Raw genomic sequence first — 14,619 nt, 5'->3', positions numbered from 1 at the left:
TGATACTCATCTCCATCAAGATCCAAAAGATATTGTTATCCTTGACCCTTTGGGGGTCCTTGGTGGCCTAGAGCGAAACGAACTTTGCTACTTCCGGTAAATCCTGTGCGATTGGAGGAAACTGACAATCCTCCAGTAACTCCCATGCAACCAGTACTATGTATAGCAACAACCATGCATAGTGAAAGGTTTTGTTGTGGTCCTGCGCCTCTCTACAGTTCACGAGGAACTCGCTGCAGAGGTAGCATGCCCAGTTGAATTATACGCCCTCCACGCACTGGGCTACTAATGATACAACCGGTGCTGACACTTCATCTGCACGACACTTCCTCATAATTTTCCCAACCAAGATCTGGGTGGATACTTTGATTGCGAAGTCAGTTATACTGGAAATGGAGTAGCAACACGACTTCTTGATGATCTTAAATTTGTCCTTAATTTGCTCAGCAAGGTCATGCTCACCTTTCTTTCTGCCAAATGCCATGGTCAGATTTAGCCCTAAATGCGGCAACCGAGTGATCCTATGGATCGGCATGTTAGTGATCGGTATTGGCTCTTCTAGCCACAGGCACCCATCGTGCACCAAGCATAGTAGTTGTTTGATCACTATCATAGTTATGGGCGCATGGTTGTAATGCGACACCCATAGCATGTTTAGCAGTCCTGCCTTGTCCACCCCTTTTATCCACTTCCTTTGCTCCAGCGGGGTCACACCAGTGTCCTTATAGAAGACACGATGCATGAACTGATTAGCCGCTAAGTGGTGAAAGCACTCTGTATTAGCCAAATCCCAATCCTTAAGCTTTAAAAGGGGGACAAGTGTGAGGCGCGGTCTGTGAAACGCGATCTTTTCCGGTAGCAATGGTGTATGCAGCGTGAATTTTCTATCATCAATGTCCTTGGGGACCTTTGCCTTACCTCGACACAGGGGAATGTATTCGGGTAGTTTAGAGATAGGGTTGGACCCTTCAATGTCAACATCTATGGCCCCCATGTCAATGTCATCCCCTCCCATATTGGTTTATTCACTGTCTTCTTCAGGTTCCAGGTCAACTACCTTTCCCTTCACCTACGTGGTGGGCTTTTCCTTCTGTAGGTGTTTTCTGGGTGACGCTCGCACCGACGGTGTTGCTTTCTGCTTATTTTTATTCATTTTCGGACCCTCTTTAGTCAGCGTGGGCCTCATTCTGGGTGACCTCGATGATTTGGGTACCTCTATAGGTACTTCAACACTTGCTATCTCTGGGGTAGTTCCCTCAGTTTCCATTGCTTCTGCAACACTTACGGTTTCTGCGGGTGCTGACATGATACTAGACAACAACTCCTGCATTTCCTTTGGAAAATTCTCAAACGCTGAACTTGGTATCAAAGCTTCAAAGTACTCACAGTGCATACATGCCTGAGAGCTTAACACCTCAATTCTCAAAATGGAAAGTGTTTTTCGCTGGGCAACCATCTGTAATTTATAGGCAAATTTGAATTCAAATCTGACCGTTCCCCCCAAAATTCATTCATAAATGCTGGATTGATGGTATATTTTCAAAGATCTTGCCCTTAAATTCCAACTTAAATGCCGCCCCCCACTCCATTTAGTTGTTTTCCCACTGTCAAGTCATGAACAATGACCATAACGGTCACTTTCTGGCTTCCTTGCGTGGTCCCTTCTTTGATAGCGTATCTCCCCACACGTTTCTACTGACACTGTGACATTCTTTCGTTCTATGCAATTACCCAATTGCGCAGCTCCACAACCCAAGCATAGTAGTTTATAGTCCCATGCCTCTTTTCAATTGCCTGGAGCGCTAAGACTGTGCTTCCACCATGTAGTCATCTTGCTGGATCACTGGTGTATGGCTTTAGTCGACTACCATTCACCTCCCTGGGAATGGATCTCCATTCAAATTTACCAACTGAACTACTCCACCATTGGTAATATCCTTGATGACATAGGGCCTCAGCCAATGCATACGAAATTTCCCTGGAAATTTATCAAGCTTGCTGTCATATAATAGAACTAAATCATTTAGCTTGAAGGTGCGTAGTTTGATGTGCCGGTCGTGCCATGCATTTTTGTGCTCCTTTTGAACTTGTTGATGGAATCCAGCTAGAAATCTATCCTCTTCAATATCTTTTAGCTACTGAGCCTCTCCTCCAGGGCTCTGTAATCTGCCATTCCTATGAAAGCCACTATGCGCAGACTAGGTACAATGTACTCCATCAGCATCACAGCTTCCGCGCCATAAACCGGTCTGAACGACGTTTGTCCAGTCAACTTCTTACTGTTCGTTCTATAAGCCCATAGCATCGTTGGTAAGCACACATCCTAATCATTTATTTGAGCATTACAAACCTTTGTTAGTGCTCTCTCTAATATTTTATTAAACTCTTCCACTATCCCATTAGCCTGTGGATGATATGGCGTGCTCTTATGATGATAAACCTGAAATTCCTCCGTCATTGCTCTGATCGTCTCATTAAGAAAATGCATACCACGATCTCTCATTAAAATCTTTGGACAGCCAAACCTTGTCAGCGCGTACTCAAATATGAATTTTTCTACTGTCACGCTTGTACTGTCCTTCACAGGTTTCACCTCCACCCATCTGGTTAAGTACTCAGTCGCGGTGATGATGTACCACGCACCCGTCTTCTTTCCTAGAGGCTAATTTGGTCCCACAAAGTCAATCACCCACTTCTCGAAGTGTTGTAACGATATCTACAGATTGAAAAGCAGCTTGTCCCTGCACGAGGGTCTGCTAGTCCTTTGAAATGCGTCGCATGCCCTACAATACACTTTTGAATCCTTATGCAAGGTTTACCACCAGAACCTAGTGCGTAGAATCTTCCGCATTGTTGCTTTTCCTGCATAATGTCCTCCCGTGGCTCTGCCATGAGCCTCAAAAAGGATGTTGTTTCATTCAAACTCTGGCACATAACGTTGCAATATTTCATCTGATCCCATTTTGTACAAGTGCCCTGCAATGACAGAAAAGTCTGCCGCGCACACCACTAGTTCCTTCTTCTATTGGCTTGTATATCCTTCCAGAGCCATACCTATCATCAGGAAGTGTATAATATCTTCAAAGTGGCTATCCGTGATGTGCACTGCAAAGAGCTGCGTGTCAGGTGGTCCTTCCTCCAAATTTGTAGGCTCTTCTCCAGTTTCAATGTGCGATAGATGATCCGGTCCTACATTCAATCGTCACAATGACTTCAAAATCATATTCCTGGAACAACAACAACCACCTGCATATCTTCCCCCCCAACACAGGCTTGTTGATCGGGTATTTCAATGTAGAATGGTCTGTATACATCTTAAAATGTCCACCCAACAAATAATGCCTAAATTTCTGGAGCGCATACACCATAACTAATCCTTCGCGCTCTGTTGTGGAATAATTTTTCTCAACTTTGGACAACTTTCTACTTGCGAACATTATAGGATGATCCAAGTCCCCTTCACCAGCCTGTGTCAGTAATACTCCCAATGCAATGCATGATGCGTCCACATTCACAAGAAATTCCTTCTTCCAATATGGGAAGACTTGTATCGGTGTGGTGACCATTTTCTCTTTGAGCACATCCAAGCTCTTCTGACATTCTTGATTCTAGCAGAATGTAGCATCCTTTTTAAACAGTTTCTCCATTGTGATCTGGGCATAGCTTTTGATGAACTTTCTATAGTACCCTGTATGTCCCAATGTTGCACGCAGCTGTTTCACACTGCATGGTGCCTCCAAATTGATCATAACCACGATCTTCGCAGGGTCTACCATCAAGCCTTGTCTGCATACCACGTGACCCAGCAAGATCCCAAAAGGGACACAGAACAAGCATTTCTTCAGATTGAATGTGATCTGGTACCTTCGACATGTATCTAGCATCAAGTGTAGACTTACCACATGGTGCTTTACCAATCCAAACACTGTCCAATCGTCAAAGTATACCTCTAGAAATTTTTGAATGAAATCATTGAGTGCCGTGATGACTACATGCGAAAATATCGCCGACGCATTCTTCAGCCCAAAAGGCATCACGTATAATGGAAGCATCCCCATTCAATCGCAAAGGTCATCTTACTTCTATCCTTCGGCGCGATCTTGATCTGATGGTACCCAGAGAACCCACCAGTGAACGAATATGCTTCTTGGCTGCCAACATTATCCAGGGCCTCAAAAGTGAACGAAGTTGGGAAGGGATCATTCACACAGGCATCATTCAACTTCTTGAGATCTACGCATATCCTTATTTCTTCCTTCTGCTTCTTTTCCTGAACTACTATTGGGCTCACCCAATTAGATTCTTCCACCAGTTCAATAATACATGCCATGAGCATCTCATCTAACTCTAAGCGGACCCTTTCTTTTCACTTCGGATTGAGGTGGTAAGGTCTTTTCTTCACAGGTTTCGTGTCTGGTTTTAGGGCGATCTTCATGACACCTAGGTCCCATATTATCCATTTGAGATCTAAAAAATTCATGGAAAATAGATCCTGATATTCGTGGAGTAATTCTGTGATCTTATCTACTATCGCGTCGTCCTAGTAGTCCTCAATCTTTGAAAACTTTGGCTCTGCCTTCATGCCAATGTTCACCTGTCTAGTTTTCAGTGGTTCAGTGATGTCTGGATTCTCTAGTTATAGCCCTTCAACTTTTTGGTGACCTTCAGTCTCTAGAATATTAATCTTCCTCGGGTCTTCACCTTCTTCTTCCATTATTATATTGTAGCACTTCAGTGTGTGGCTCAGCTGGGTAGTCCAATCAGTTTGAATAAAATCTAGAGGATCCCATGGTACATTGAAAATTGTTGCCTTAACCTCCTACAATGCTTCATTGATACTTTAAAACCCATCCTCAAAGCTGAACGTCATAAAAAATCCTTGGCGCAAAAAATCCCATTCTTCAGTGCCATGGCGAAGTTCCTTCTCCGAGTACCAATTCATCAGTATAATATCCAAGGTATGACAAAATAGATGGACCCACTTCGGTTGAGGTTTCTCTCCATATACTTTAGTCTATTTGGCCAAATGGTCACGTGGGTCATTCTTACCATCATACTTTTCCATTCGCTACACTTGTGGGTGACCAAACCGCACTCTCATCATTTTTTTGTATATGCGCCAATCATCAAAACTGTCCTTGTGTGTGCCCCACAATCTTGCAGGCATAGTGCGTATCACCTAGTCTAGGGCCTGGAAGCGATGCTTATCTAGAAATTCTCTCTCAAATACATCCAAAAAGTGATCAACATCAATTAAAGCATCACAGTAAGGCATATTTCTTACCTCTAATGATACACAGTGCAATGACTTCATCATCATATTACAGCGCAACGTAGATACTTCATGCAGTCAATTCTGCTAGTTCTCCAGTTCTTCATCTGAATTTGATATGCAAGAACTTTCGAGGTCCCATGCAATACATCCATCTACTGTCAGATTCACCCAATCTTCATCTCGCACTGTTATCTTGTAAATCTAGTCCAAATTGTCATCACTTTCATAATCGCAGACTGGTTCAGTATAGTGTGGTCCCTCTGTAACGTCCAGTGGCACCACTACGAAGAGAGATTTATTCTCAAATATCATCTTTCACTTCTTCAGATTGATCACCCCATTCATGTCAGTGGCCCAATCGATCCCAAGTAGTGCTGGGTAGGGATATCTCTCATCCACAATCTCTATCACTTCAAAATCAGCTAGTGCACTTGCACCTTCAATATCAATTGCTACCCCCTCCAACCTCCCCATTGGGATGACTTTCTGTTGATTCACCATCCTTAACTGAATCAGAGACCACTGTAGCACAGGTCTCCCCATCCTCTCCCATGTCTATTTCGACAAAACGTTCACGTCCGACCCCAAATCTAAATTGACCTGATCCATCTCATATTCTCCTATCTGTGTGGTGAGTCTCATCTTACATTTAGTTCTTGCCTTATGCTTACCAAACTTTTTAACTACACGCGGTCTGTCAATAACGTTTTCCTTGCTAGCGCACCCCTTGATTAGCTCCTGCAATCCCTTCACAGCCTTGCTATCGTGTAGCAGTTTCATGCAGGTCTCGAAGAATGTGGTAATCATGGATGGGTCCATTTCTTCAGCCGACTTCTCTTGACTCCCTGAGGTAGAGGCTTCAGTGAAACTTTTCTTCACTTCCATAAATGTTTCTTTTGCATGTTCTAGATCAAACCTAGTCTCCTTTTCTGGTGCTTTGCAGACCCACTCACCTTCTTCAGGTTGCTTCCCCTTATCCTCACTAGTTGTTGCTCCACTCCACAACACAATATTTACCTTAGGGTCTTCCTCGAGAGGCTCAACCCTCATCATCTGCAAGTTCTGAGTCAGTTGCTGAGGCGCACCCCCTTCTCATGTATCTTAGCTAACAATATAGGGCAATCCTCCATTACATTGTCAAGCTGAGTAAAATAGCGGCATGAAAACTGCATCAGATTCAGGCAGTCTCACGCGTAGTGTCCTGGTCCTCCACAATTGTAACAAATAACCTACCCTTGACCTCTACCAGGTCCTCCTCCACCTCAATCTCATCCGCGCCCCTGATACTTGCCTCACGCTCCTCTAATGCCTTGGTCCAGAGGCTGCATTTCTACTTGCACCCTATATGTAGGTGTCCTTCCCATCATTAATTCGTAACTCCAACGATCGTGCTCATCATGACCCACAGATTGAAAGAAGTTGCAGAAGAGTTGTTGCGGTGTTTGTACGAATTTCTACAGCAAATGGAAATTTTTTGTCGCATGTTTCGTGGCTACCTAATAGATAGCACACCATAGTGTGGGTTCTGTACTTGGCCCTGCTGCAGCTTCTAGCCTCAGAGGCATTGGTCCCCCTACTGTAACATAATTTACGAAAATTGGACAGTGATATTTGTGATGCCCCTGGCTTTTGCACTTTAAGCACCGCACTTCTTCGCGCGCCTCTAGCCGAGCTGTTTTGTCTTTTTTCAGACTTTGCATTTCAAGGAAAAGGTTTTGCAACTGCGCATGAATATGTTGAACCCCCAGATTAGCATCCTCCATTGATGTCTCATGCAATCTCATCGTGATTTCCAGAGCTTCTATCTAGGTCCCAATCTTTTGTTGTGATAATGCAACCCTTAGATGAGGCAAGAGCGAGGCCACAAACCATTCGTGGTGCTGCCCATTAGTCAGATTCATGTTAGCCTCACGGATCGTACACTTCTGTCAGGCGGAAAGAGTCGATAGTGCGGACACAAATCAACCTCCCTAGGAGCCTAAGACTCTCTAGTGACAAACAAGACAAACAAGAGCAATCCTTCTCTAAACATGCATTTACTATATAAGAAATCAAGTGTTTAGATCCTACCTGTAGTCCAACGCTGTTGTAGCAGTCCAGCCTCGCTGATCCGGATGAGCTCCTCCTTCACTTTGAAACCTGCATTCACTAACAATCAAACGATTAAATAGCACTTGATAATCTCATAGAATAAAACATATTTAACACATAGACCAAGGAGTACATGAAACAACTCATAAATAACAAGTTATTGAGAAGAATGGACTCATTTGCATTAATAGGAAACAAAAGGAACAATTACAACCTGAGCCTTGGTGTTGTGCAAGTCCCTCCCAGGGTCCATCAAGAGTTCTCCTTTACTTTGACAAATCTCACCCACTTCCAAATAGAACAAGTAAAGATGAAAATCTCTCCTCACAAGCTTCTAAATGGGAGTCCTAATTCCTGCAGCATCTACCCTTAGAAATGTTTAGCTTTCAACCTCCCCTCCTTCTGGCCCAATGCCTGTATTTATAGTGCTCAAGAGGAAGTTAATCAGGTCCACCATCAATGGGATAATCCCCTCTTTGGATGGGATAGCTCCCTTATTGATGGGATAAGTTCCTCTTTGGTAGGGGTACATGAACCATCTGGAGGCGCTCAATACACGTCGAACAACCTTCTAGAATGCTCTAGAAATGACCACAAGTAACTTTTTAAAGATGAAACTTGCGCATTTTGACCTTTACAGGGGGACGCACCTGCCCCTTTACATACATAGCGTACAAGTACGCAGCTTTTGTGAACATTGGGTGCGTACCCGCAGGTAAGGTTGAGAGAACCTGCATACCCAGAGATAAATACATTTATAAAGACTTTCTCTCTTTTTGGAGTTTGACATGGAGACAGAGGCATAAGACTTGCCTAAGAGGATAGCATGACTGTTGATAGAGCCATACTAACTGTAAATAGTCATGGTGACATTTTTTAGTGTAACAGATTGCCCCCTAAAGTGCGAAGCCTGTAATAGATTAGGGTTTTGTAAATCTAGGAAGGGTGAAGCGCTTTATCATTTCAAGGATTATCTCGTGGAGAGCCTGGTTAGAACCTGCAATTTTCAACACAAAATACATGTATAAGATTATATCATCGCTGAGGTAGGCATTCCCATACTCAGATCAAAACTTTAACTAACAGACTAACTACTCTGATACAGGAATGATCTTGCAGTACATCATAATCATAGACTTTTGTAGACACAGTATGGGCGCAGCCATCAGTTTATGATTAGTCTACTTAGATAATGAATACAAAACTCCTCGCAGCATGGATGGTGGAAACTAGATCCAGGGTCTTCATTTCTACTTCCCAAATTGGTACGATTCTAGCCATGCGAATAAATGAGTTGATGTCGAACATGGTAGAAACCACTTGATTCCCAGTCGATGATGTAAACTGTTAACAAGTGTGAGAGAGACCACCAGTAATGTCAATGGTTCTCAAAGTACCCAGTACAATCCATGAGATGTGAATGAATGAGTTGATGTCGAACATTTCACGGAATCCTTCGATCGAAAGTCAATGATGTAAACTGACGTCAAAGGCGAGAAACCTGCCATTGATGCATGCAGACTTCAAGGTACTGACGATTTCTAAGTCATCTCTCTAGATAATGTGCTGATGTCGATAGAAAGCGACCCATTGCAGGCAAGCCCACAACACGAAATCATTGTTCAAGTTGAAGAAATGTTGCTGTAAGGACTGACTCAGGGATGGTCAAATGGATGACAAGTATTTTGCAGATGAAAGTTTTGCTTGCAGACCTCTTGAACACATAACGACACAACAGATGGCTTGGTGATAAACGACTCAAAGTTAATCCCCGGAACCCGGCTGAAGACTTTCAATGTGGTTTGATCAACTGTGAGGTAAAGAATTTCCCAACCCAGGTAAATGAAAAGTGTCGCGTCCAAGAGTGGTAATAAAGTTTCTTCTGAGACAAAGGATAACAAATAGGCTCATTCTTCTCTCTTTTCCCCCACCATTTCTGGCAAGTACCTCTTTATTTTTAATAAGCTTGAGGAGGATAACATATGCTTGATTATAAGCTCATCCTTCGGATGAGTCCAACCTAGTTTTGATTCAAACCCTAGGAAGGAGTGGTTCGTTCCTGTTTGTAATTGAACAGGTCCTTTACTGTGAAATTTTAACGAGCCCAGTATAGGAGAAACTCGGCGTTTTTTAATTTTAGAGAGTCTAAAAAACCTAAGAAGACTCCAAGTTGAACTTTTTCGTAGATTTGTGTCCCCCAAGCCCGAAAAAGTATAAAATAATACCTGGGAGAACCGCTTGATCTTGCGACCAAGGAGTACTTTCATGATTAGTGTCTCTGACCTGAAAAGTAAAAAGCGATCAAGGACACGTCGTTTTATTTCCAGTATCGAGTTTGAAATGACAAAAACCCGGCAATCTTTTCCTGTTTTTACGGTCAGAAAAGGGCTATAAGGGGACCGTCTTTTAATTCCGTTTTAACGAGTGTAAAAGAAACGCTTGGTAATATTTTCATTTTTAGGAGTCAGAAAAGGGCTTAAAAGATGACTCTGATATTTTGGTTCATGAAAAATGACAATTTTCCCCCTAAATCCCTTTGTCCTGCACAAAAACGACACATTACTCATACCTGTTTAAGATAGGCAAAAATACATTGAAAAATATCCTTCCATGGTGAAAAATAAACAAACCTAGCATTCATTCATCCAAAAAACCTATAAAAAGACTTTTTACCATGTCATTTTTACCATTTTACTGTTGAGGTTGAGAAAAGGGCTTTTGGCAAGAAACTTCCCATGGTCATTGCGGAGAATCCGACCGTCAGAATCGAACGCCGTCTCTTCCAGGTATTTCACAACATCCTCCTCTTCAATTTCATCCGATTAAAATTTTGTTTTAGGTTTTAGTTTTGGTTTTTGGGAGGTTTTAGGTTTTAAAAACCGCTCTGCGGGGTACGCAGCCCACCTTCAGGCCAACTGCGTCCCGACGCTCTGTGTCCTAAACGCGGGGTGCGTCCCCCGCGAAGGGAGGAATTTGAAACCCCAAACCCCAAAAATAACCATTTGAATTTTCCCAAATTAATTCTAACCTTTATTTTTTGGTGTGTAGGGCACTCACCATGTTGGATTGGAGAGAAAGAGAGCACGAGGACGTTGATTTAGCCGCAATCAATCATCAACCTTCCATTGATGCCCTAAAAGCATGCGGACTATATAAATACTGGGCCATACCTGGCATGAGGGCTTAGGTGAGATTCTTGGAATGGCTGGTTGAGAGATGGAACATTCATGAGCAATATTTTTACATCGGAGGGCACCAGCTCGAGATAGAGCCCTCTGACATATACTTTCTCACTGGCTTGCCAGATAGGGGCGAGCAACTCAATCTAGCCGGGACCAGGCCGGGTGGCCAATCCCTTGCTAGTCTCCGGGCAGATTGGTGCATACCCAATCAAAACCACACGAAAGGCGTAGAAATCAAATACATCTCTCGGCGTGAACTCAAGGTTATAGCTTTCACGGTTACCAGAATTTGCAGTGCAGCCGCTTTACATATTGCCACCGGGTCCCAAATGCGGATGGCGATTGACTGTTTCCGAGGCACCATCTTCAACTGGTGCGATGCTGTGTCGGCCAATATGAAGGCCCAACTGACTAGGGCAAAGAACGGACAACTGAAGACCTTTGGATATGGGCCTCTAGTTGTGAGCTTTGCCTTAGAGAGAGTTCCGATGCTGATCCCTCAGCATCTCACTGTTGATATCTTGGGTCCTCGGGAGCCAAAGCTGATACGATGGGTTACGGTGATGGCCCGGCATCCTGACGAGGGCGCGGCAGTTGTTCGATTCCCTGCTGGTTATTTTCACTGGTTAGAGGACCAGGTTTTTGCGATCCAGGACTTTCCGTATGCCGGAGTAGATTTTCGAGGTGACCCGGACATGGTTCTTCCACAGGGAGAACAATGGGATGACAAAGGTACTTTATTTTTCACAAGTTTTTAAGTTATCTATTTTTTTTTGTTTTTTATATATATCGTCTCAAAACTGACAGTGGCAAATTTTCAAAATGCAGATGTAGGTCCACGGCGTCCGGCCAATCTCCGGGCTTTTGAGAGAAGAGTACCAGCTGTACCAGCACCCGCCCCACAGGATGTGGCCGCAGAGGCCTTAGTCGAGCTGGAACGGGATCTAGAGCGCCTGACGGCGGATATACCAGAGACCACCATAGATGACATTCCTATTCGACTTCAGCGCTATGTGGTTGCAGTCCCAGGACCCATCAGAGGGTTCCTGTGTAGGGTAGCGTGGGCAGTGGTCTCGTATAGAGAGCACCACCAGTGACTGGCTAGTCACTTTGTAGACACATATGTCATTTTTGGTTTTTTGTACTTATCATTTTTCCGATCATAAGGTGTTTTTCAACCTATGATCGAAGACGATGTATATTTTTTGACACACTCCTATCTATATATATATATCATTATTACCGGCTTATCTTGTTTAACATATGTGATGAAATGTTTTTAAATTTACTTGTATGATTATCGCAAATGTCTGTCCAACATTCAAGAAGCAATTGCATCTGCTAATGTATTTAAAGACCTTGGAATATGCTGATATTCAATGTAATCAAATTCACGTTCCAAGAGACACACTCTCAAAAACAACCTTAATAACACAGGATTTCTAATGGCATATACTCTATTAAGCTGTAATACAACGAGTTCAAAATCTAACCTCACTATCAAACGTCGAATTCCAAATGTAATAGATTCAGACAATAATTCAACCACTGCACTGTATTCTGCAATGTTGTTTGTCGTTTGACCGAGGCTTACCCCATGCATAGAAACTAACTCGTCAGAGGGCGAATAGATAACCCAAGCTGCGGAAGAGATATTCTGTGTACTACGACAAGCACCATCAGCAAATCCAATGTATGTTTGGAGAGGCGTCGACATCTGCAATATCAAGAGTAAAACCAAGATAAGCCAGAATAACGACTAAAAACACACTCTCTAAACTAGGCACACTATCTAAACTAACAAACATACTAGCTAGAAAGAAAACCTAACCTAACTAACAATTCTCCATACCCACCATTTAAGCATAATACCTCTTAAGGTAAAGTCCATTTTTGGGTTTACCCAAAGAGTCCCCATCAAAATCTACCAGCTCATAGGCCCCTTTTGCTAGCTTTCGCTTTACAATGTAGGGTCCATGCCACATAGGAACGAATTTCCCAGCACCTAGTTTATCGTTAGCTTGATCATATAATAGCACTAGGTCTCCCTCCGAAAAACTTCGAGGGGTCACATTTCTATCATACTGAGCTTTCATTCGCTTTGCGTGAGTCTCGATTGCCAATGCAGCGTTACGTCGAGTCTCATCTAACTGAGCTAAGTATAATAAACGTTTCTCCTCTTCGGAAGTAGCTGGGAGTAATTCGAAGTAGCTGGGTTCACTCCTTTCCAGCTAGTTTATGGCTTGGAAGCAGTGTTACGTCGAGTCTAGTTTATGGCTTCCAAGCCATAAACTAGCTGGAAAGGAGTGAACCCTGTTGAAGTTTTCACTGAAGTTCGGTATGCCCATAGTGCTGAAAATAACATGTTGTGCCAATTCGACCGATGAATACCAATGATTCATCAGATCATGATAACCAGAACTTTGTTGATAGACTCAACCAAACCGTTGGCTTGCGGATAATAAGGAGTAGAGCTATCGTGGCGCAAACCAAGCTGGCTTGTAAGCTCAGTCATCATGATGTTTCGAAAATGGCTCCCATGGTCAGTGATGATTGCTTGTGGGACACCAAACCTAGTTATAATATGATTGAATACGAAAACTGCAGCTGTTTTGCCGCTTGCGTCGAATGTAGGCATCGCCTCGGCCCATTTAGTAAAATAATCAACCGCGAGGATGATATACGCATGCCCCCCGGCCGAGTGAGGGTTACAAGTAATAAAATCGATACCCCATTTGGCGAATGGACCAACGACAATTATAGGGTGGAGAGGAGCAGGTGGTGCACGCATCTTGCGATCAAACACTTGACAGTTGTGGCACTTCCGGACCACAATGATACAATCTTTAAACATGGACAGCCAGAAATAGCCAGCGCGCAACACCTTCTGAGCTGTGGCATACCCAGACATATGACCGCCACATGCTCCAGAGTGACAATCATTCAAAACCCTCTCAGCCTCTTCGTGAGTTAAACAACGTCGAAAAACTAAGTCTGCCCCCCGGCTGTAAAGTGTATCTCCAATAATCTTGTATTGCTGGGATTGAAACCGAATTTTTCGACGTTCCGACTTTGAAGCTTCAGGCCGAAAGGTTTGGGTTTGGAGATAGATGATTATATCCCCGTACCACAGATCTAACGTACTGATAAGAAACAAAGATTCGTCCACAATGGACTCCTCTGCCACAGTCTCTGTGTCAGCACACGGGAAATCACACATCAATTCCGCAAAAACTAAGGATTTCTTAGACTTGGACTTCTCAAACTCCAAGTCGAACTCTTGCAGGATAACGATCCATTTAGAGTACTTGCCCCCTAGTAGTTGTTTTGTCAAAATATAAATCATAGGGTTGCAATCCGAAATAACTGTAGTTTTACGAAGAAGAATGTAGTGACGAAAACGCTGAACAGCTTGAACGGCTGCCAGGGCCAATTTCTCCACATGCGAATATTTTAGCTCAGTGGGGTTTAACGTCCTACTAAGATAATATATCACATGTTCCGTTCCAAATTCATCTTCTTGGACTAACACCATTCCAATAGTGGAATGCGAAGCTGCGAGGTATAAGAAGTAGTCCTGGTTGTAGTTGGGAGGATGCAACAACGGTGCATGGGTCAACGCGTGTTTAAGTGCATCAAAAGATTGTTGGGCAATCTCGTCGCAAAATAATTGAGCGTTTTGTTTCAACAACTGTGTAAAACCCTTAGTGACCTCGGCGTAGTTTGGAATGAATCGGCGTAAAAAGTTTGCTTTCCCTTGCAAACTTTGGAGTTGGCACAAACTCGAAGGAGGAGGCAATTTGATGATGGCTTCGACCTTCGAGGGATCGACGCGAATGCCGGCTTTTGAAACAACAAATCCCAGCAATCGACCCGCTTCTATAGAGAAAACACACTTGTGGGGATTCAACCGAATTCGATAATGCCTACACCTCATAAAGATTGCTCGTAAGTGGACAAGGTGATCAGCTCGATGTAAAGAATGAGCAGGCAAATCATCGAGGTATGGTTGCACAATGTGCTTGATGTCATGAAATGTGTAAGACATCGCCCGTTGAAAAGTGGCTCCGG

This window comes from Pinus tabuliformis, chromosome 7, assembly GCF_031772625.1.
Source record: "Pinus tabuliformis cultivar Carrire ecotype Pingquan chromosome 7, CPIR1, whole genome shotgun sequence".
Lineage (NCBI taxonomy): Eukaryota > Viridiplantae > Streptophyta > Pinopsida > Pinales > Pinaceae > Pinus > Pinus tabuliformis.
This window is presented reverse-complemented; position numbering follows the sequence as displayed.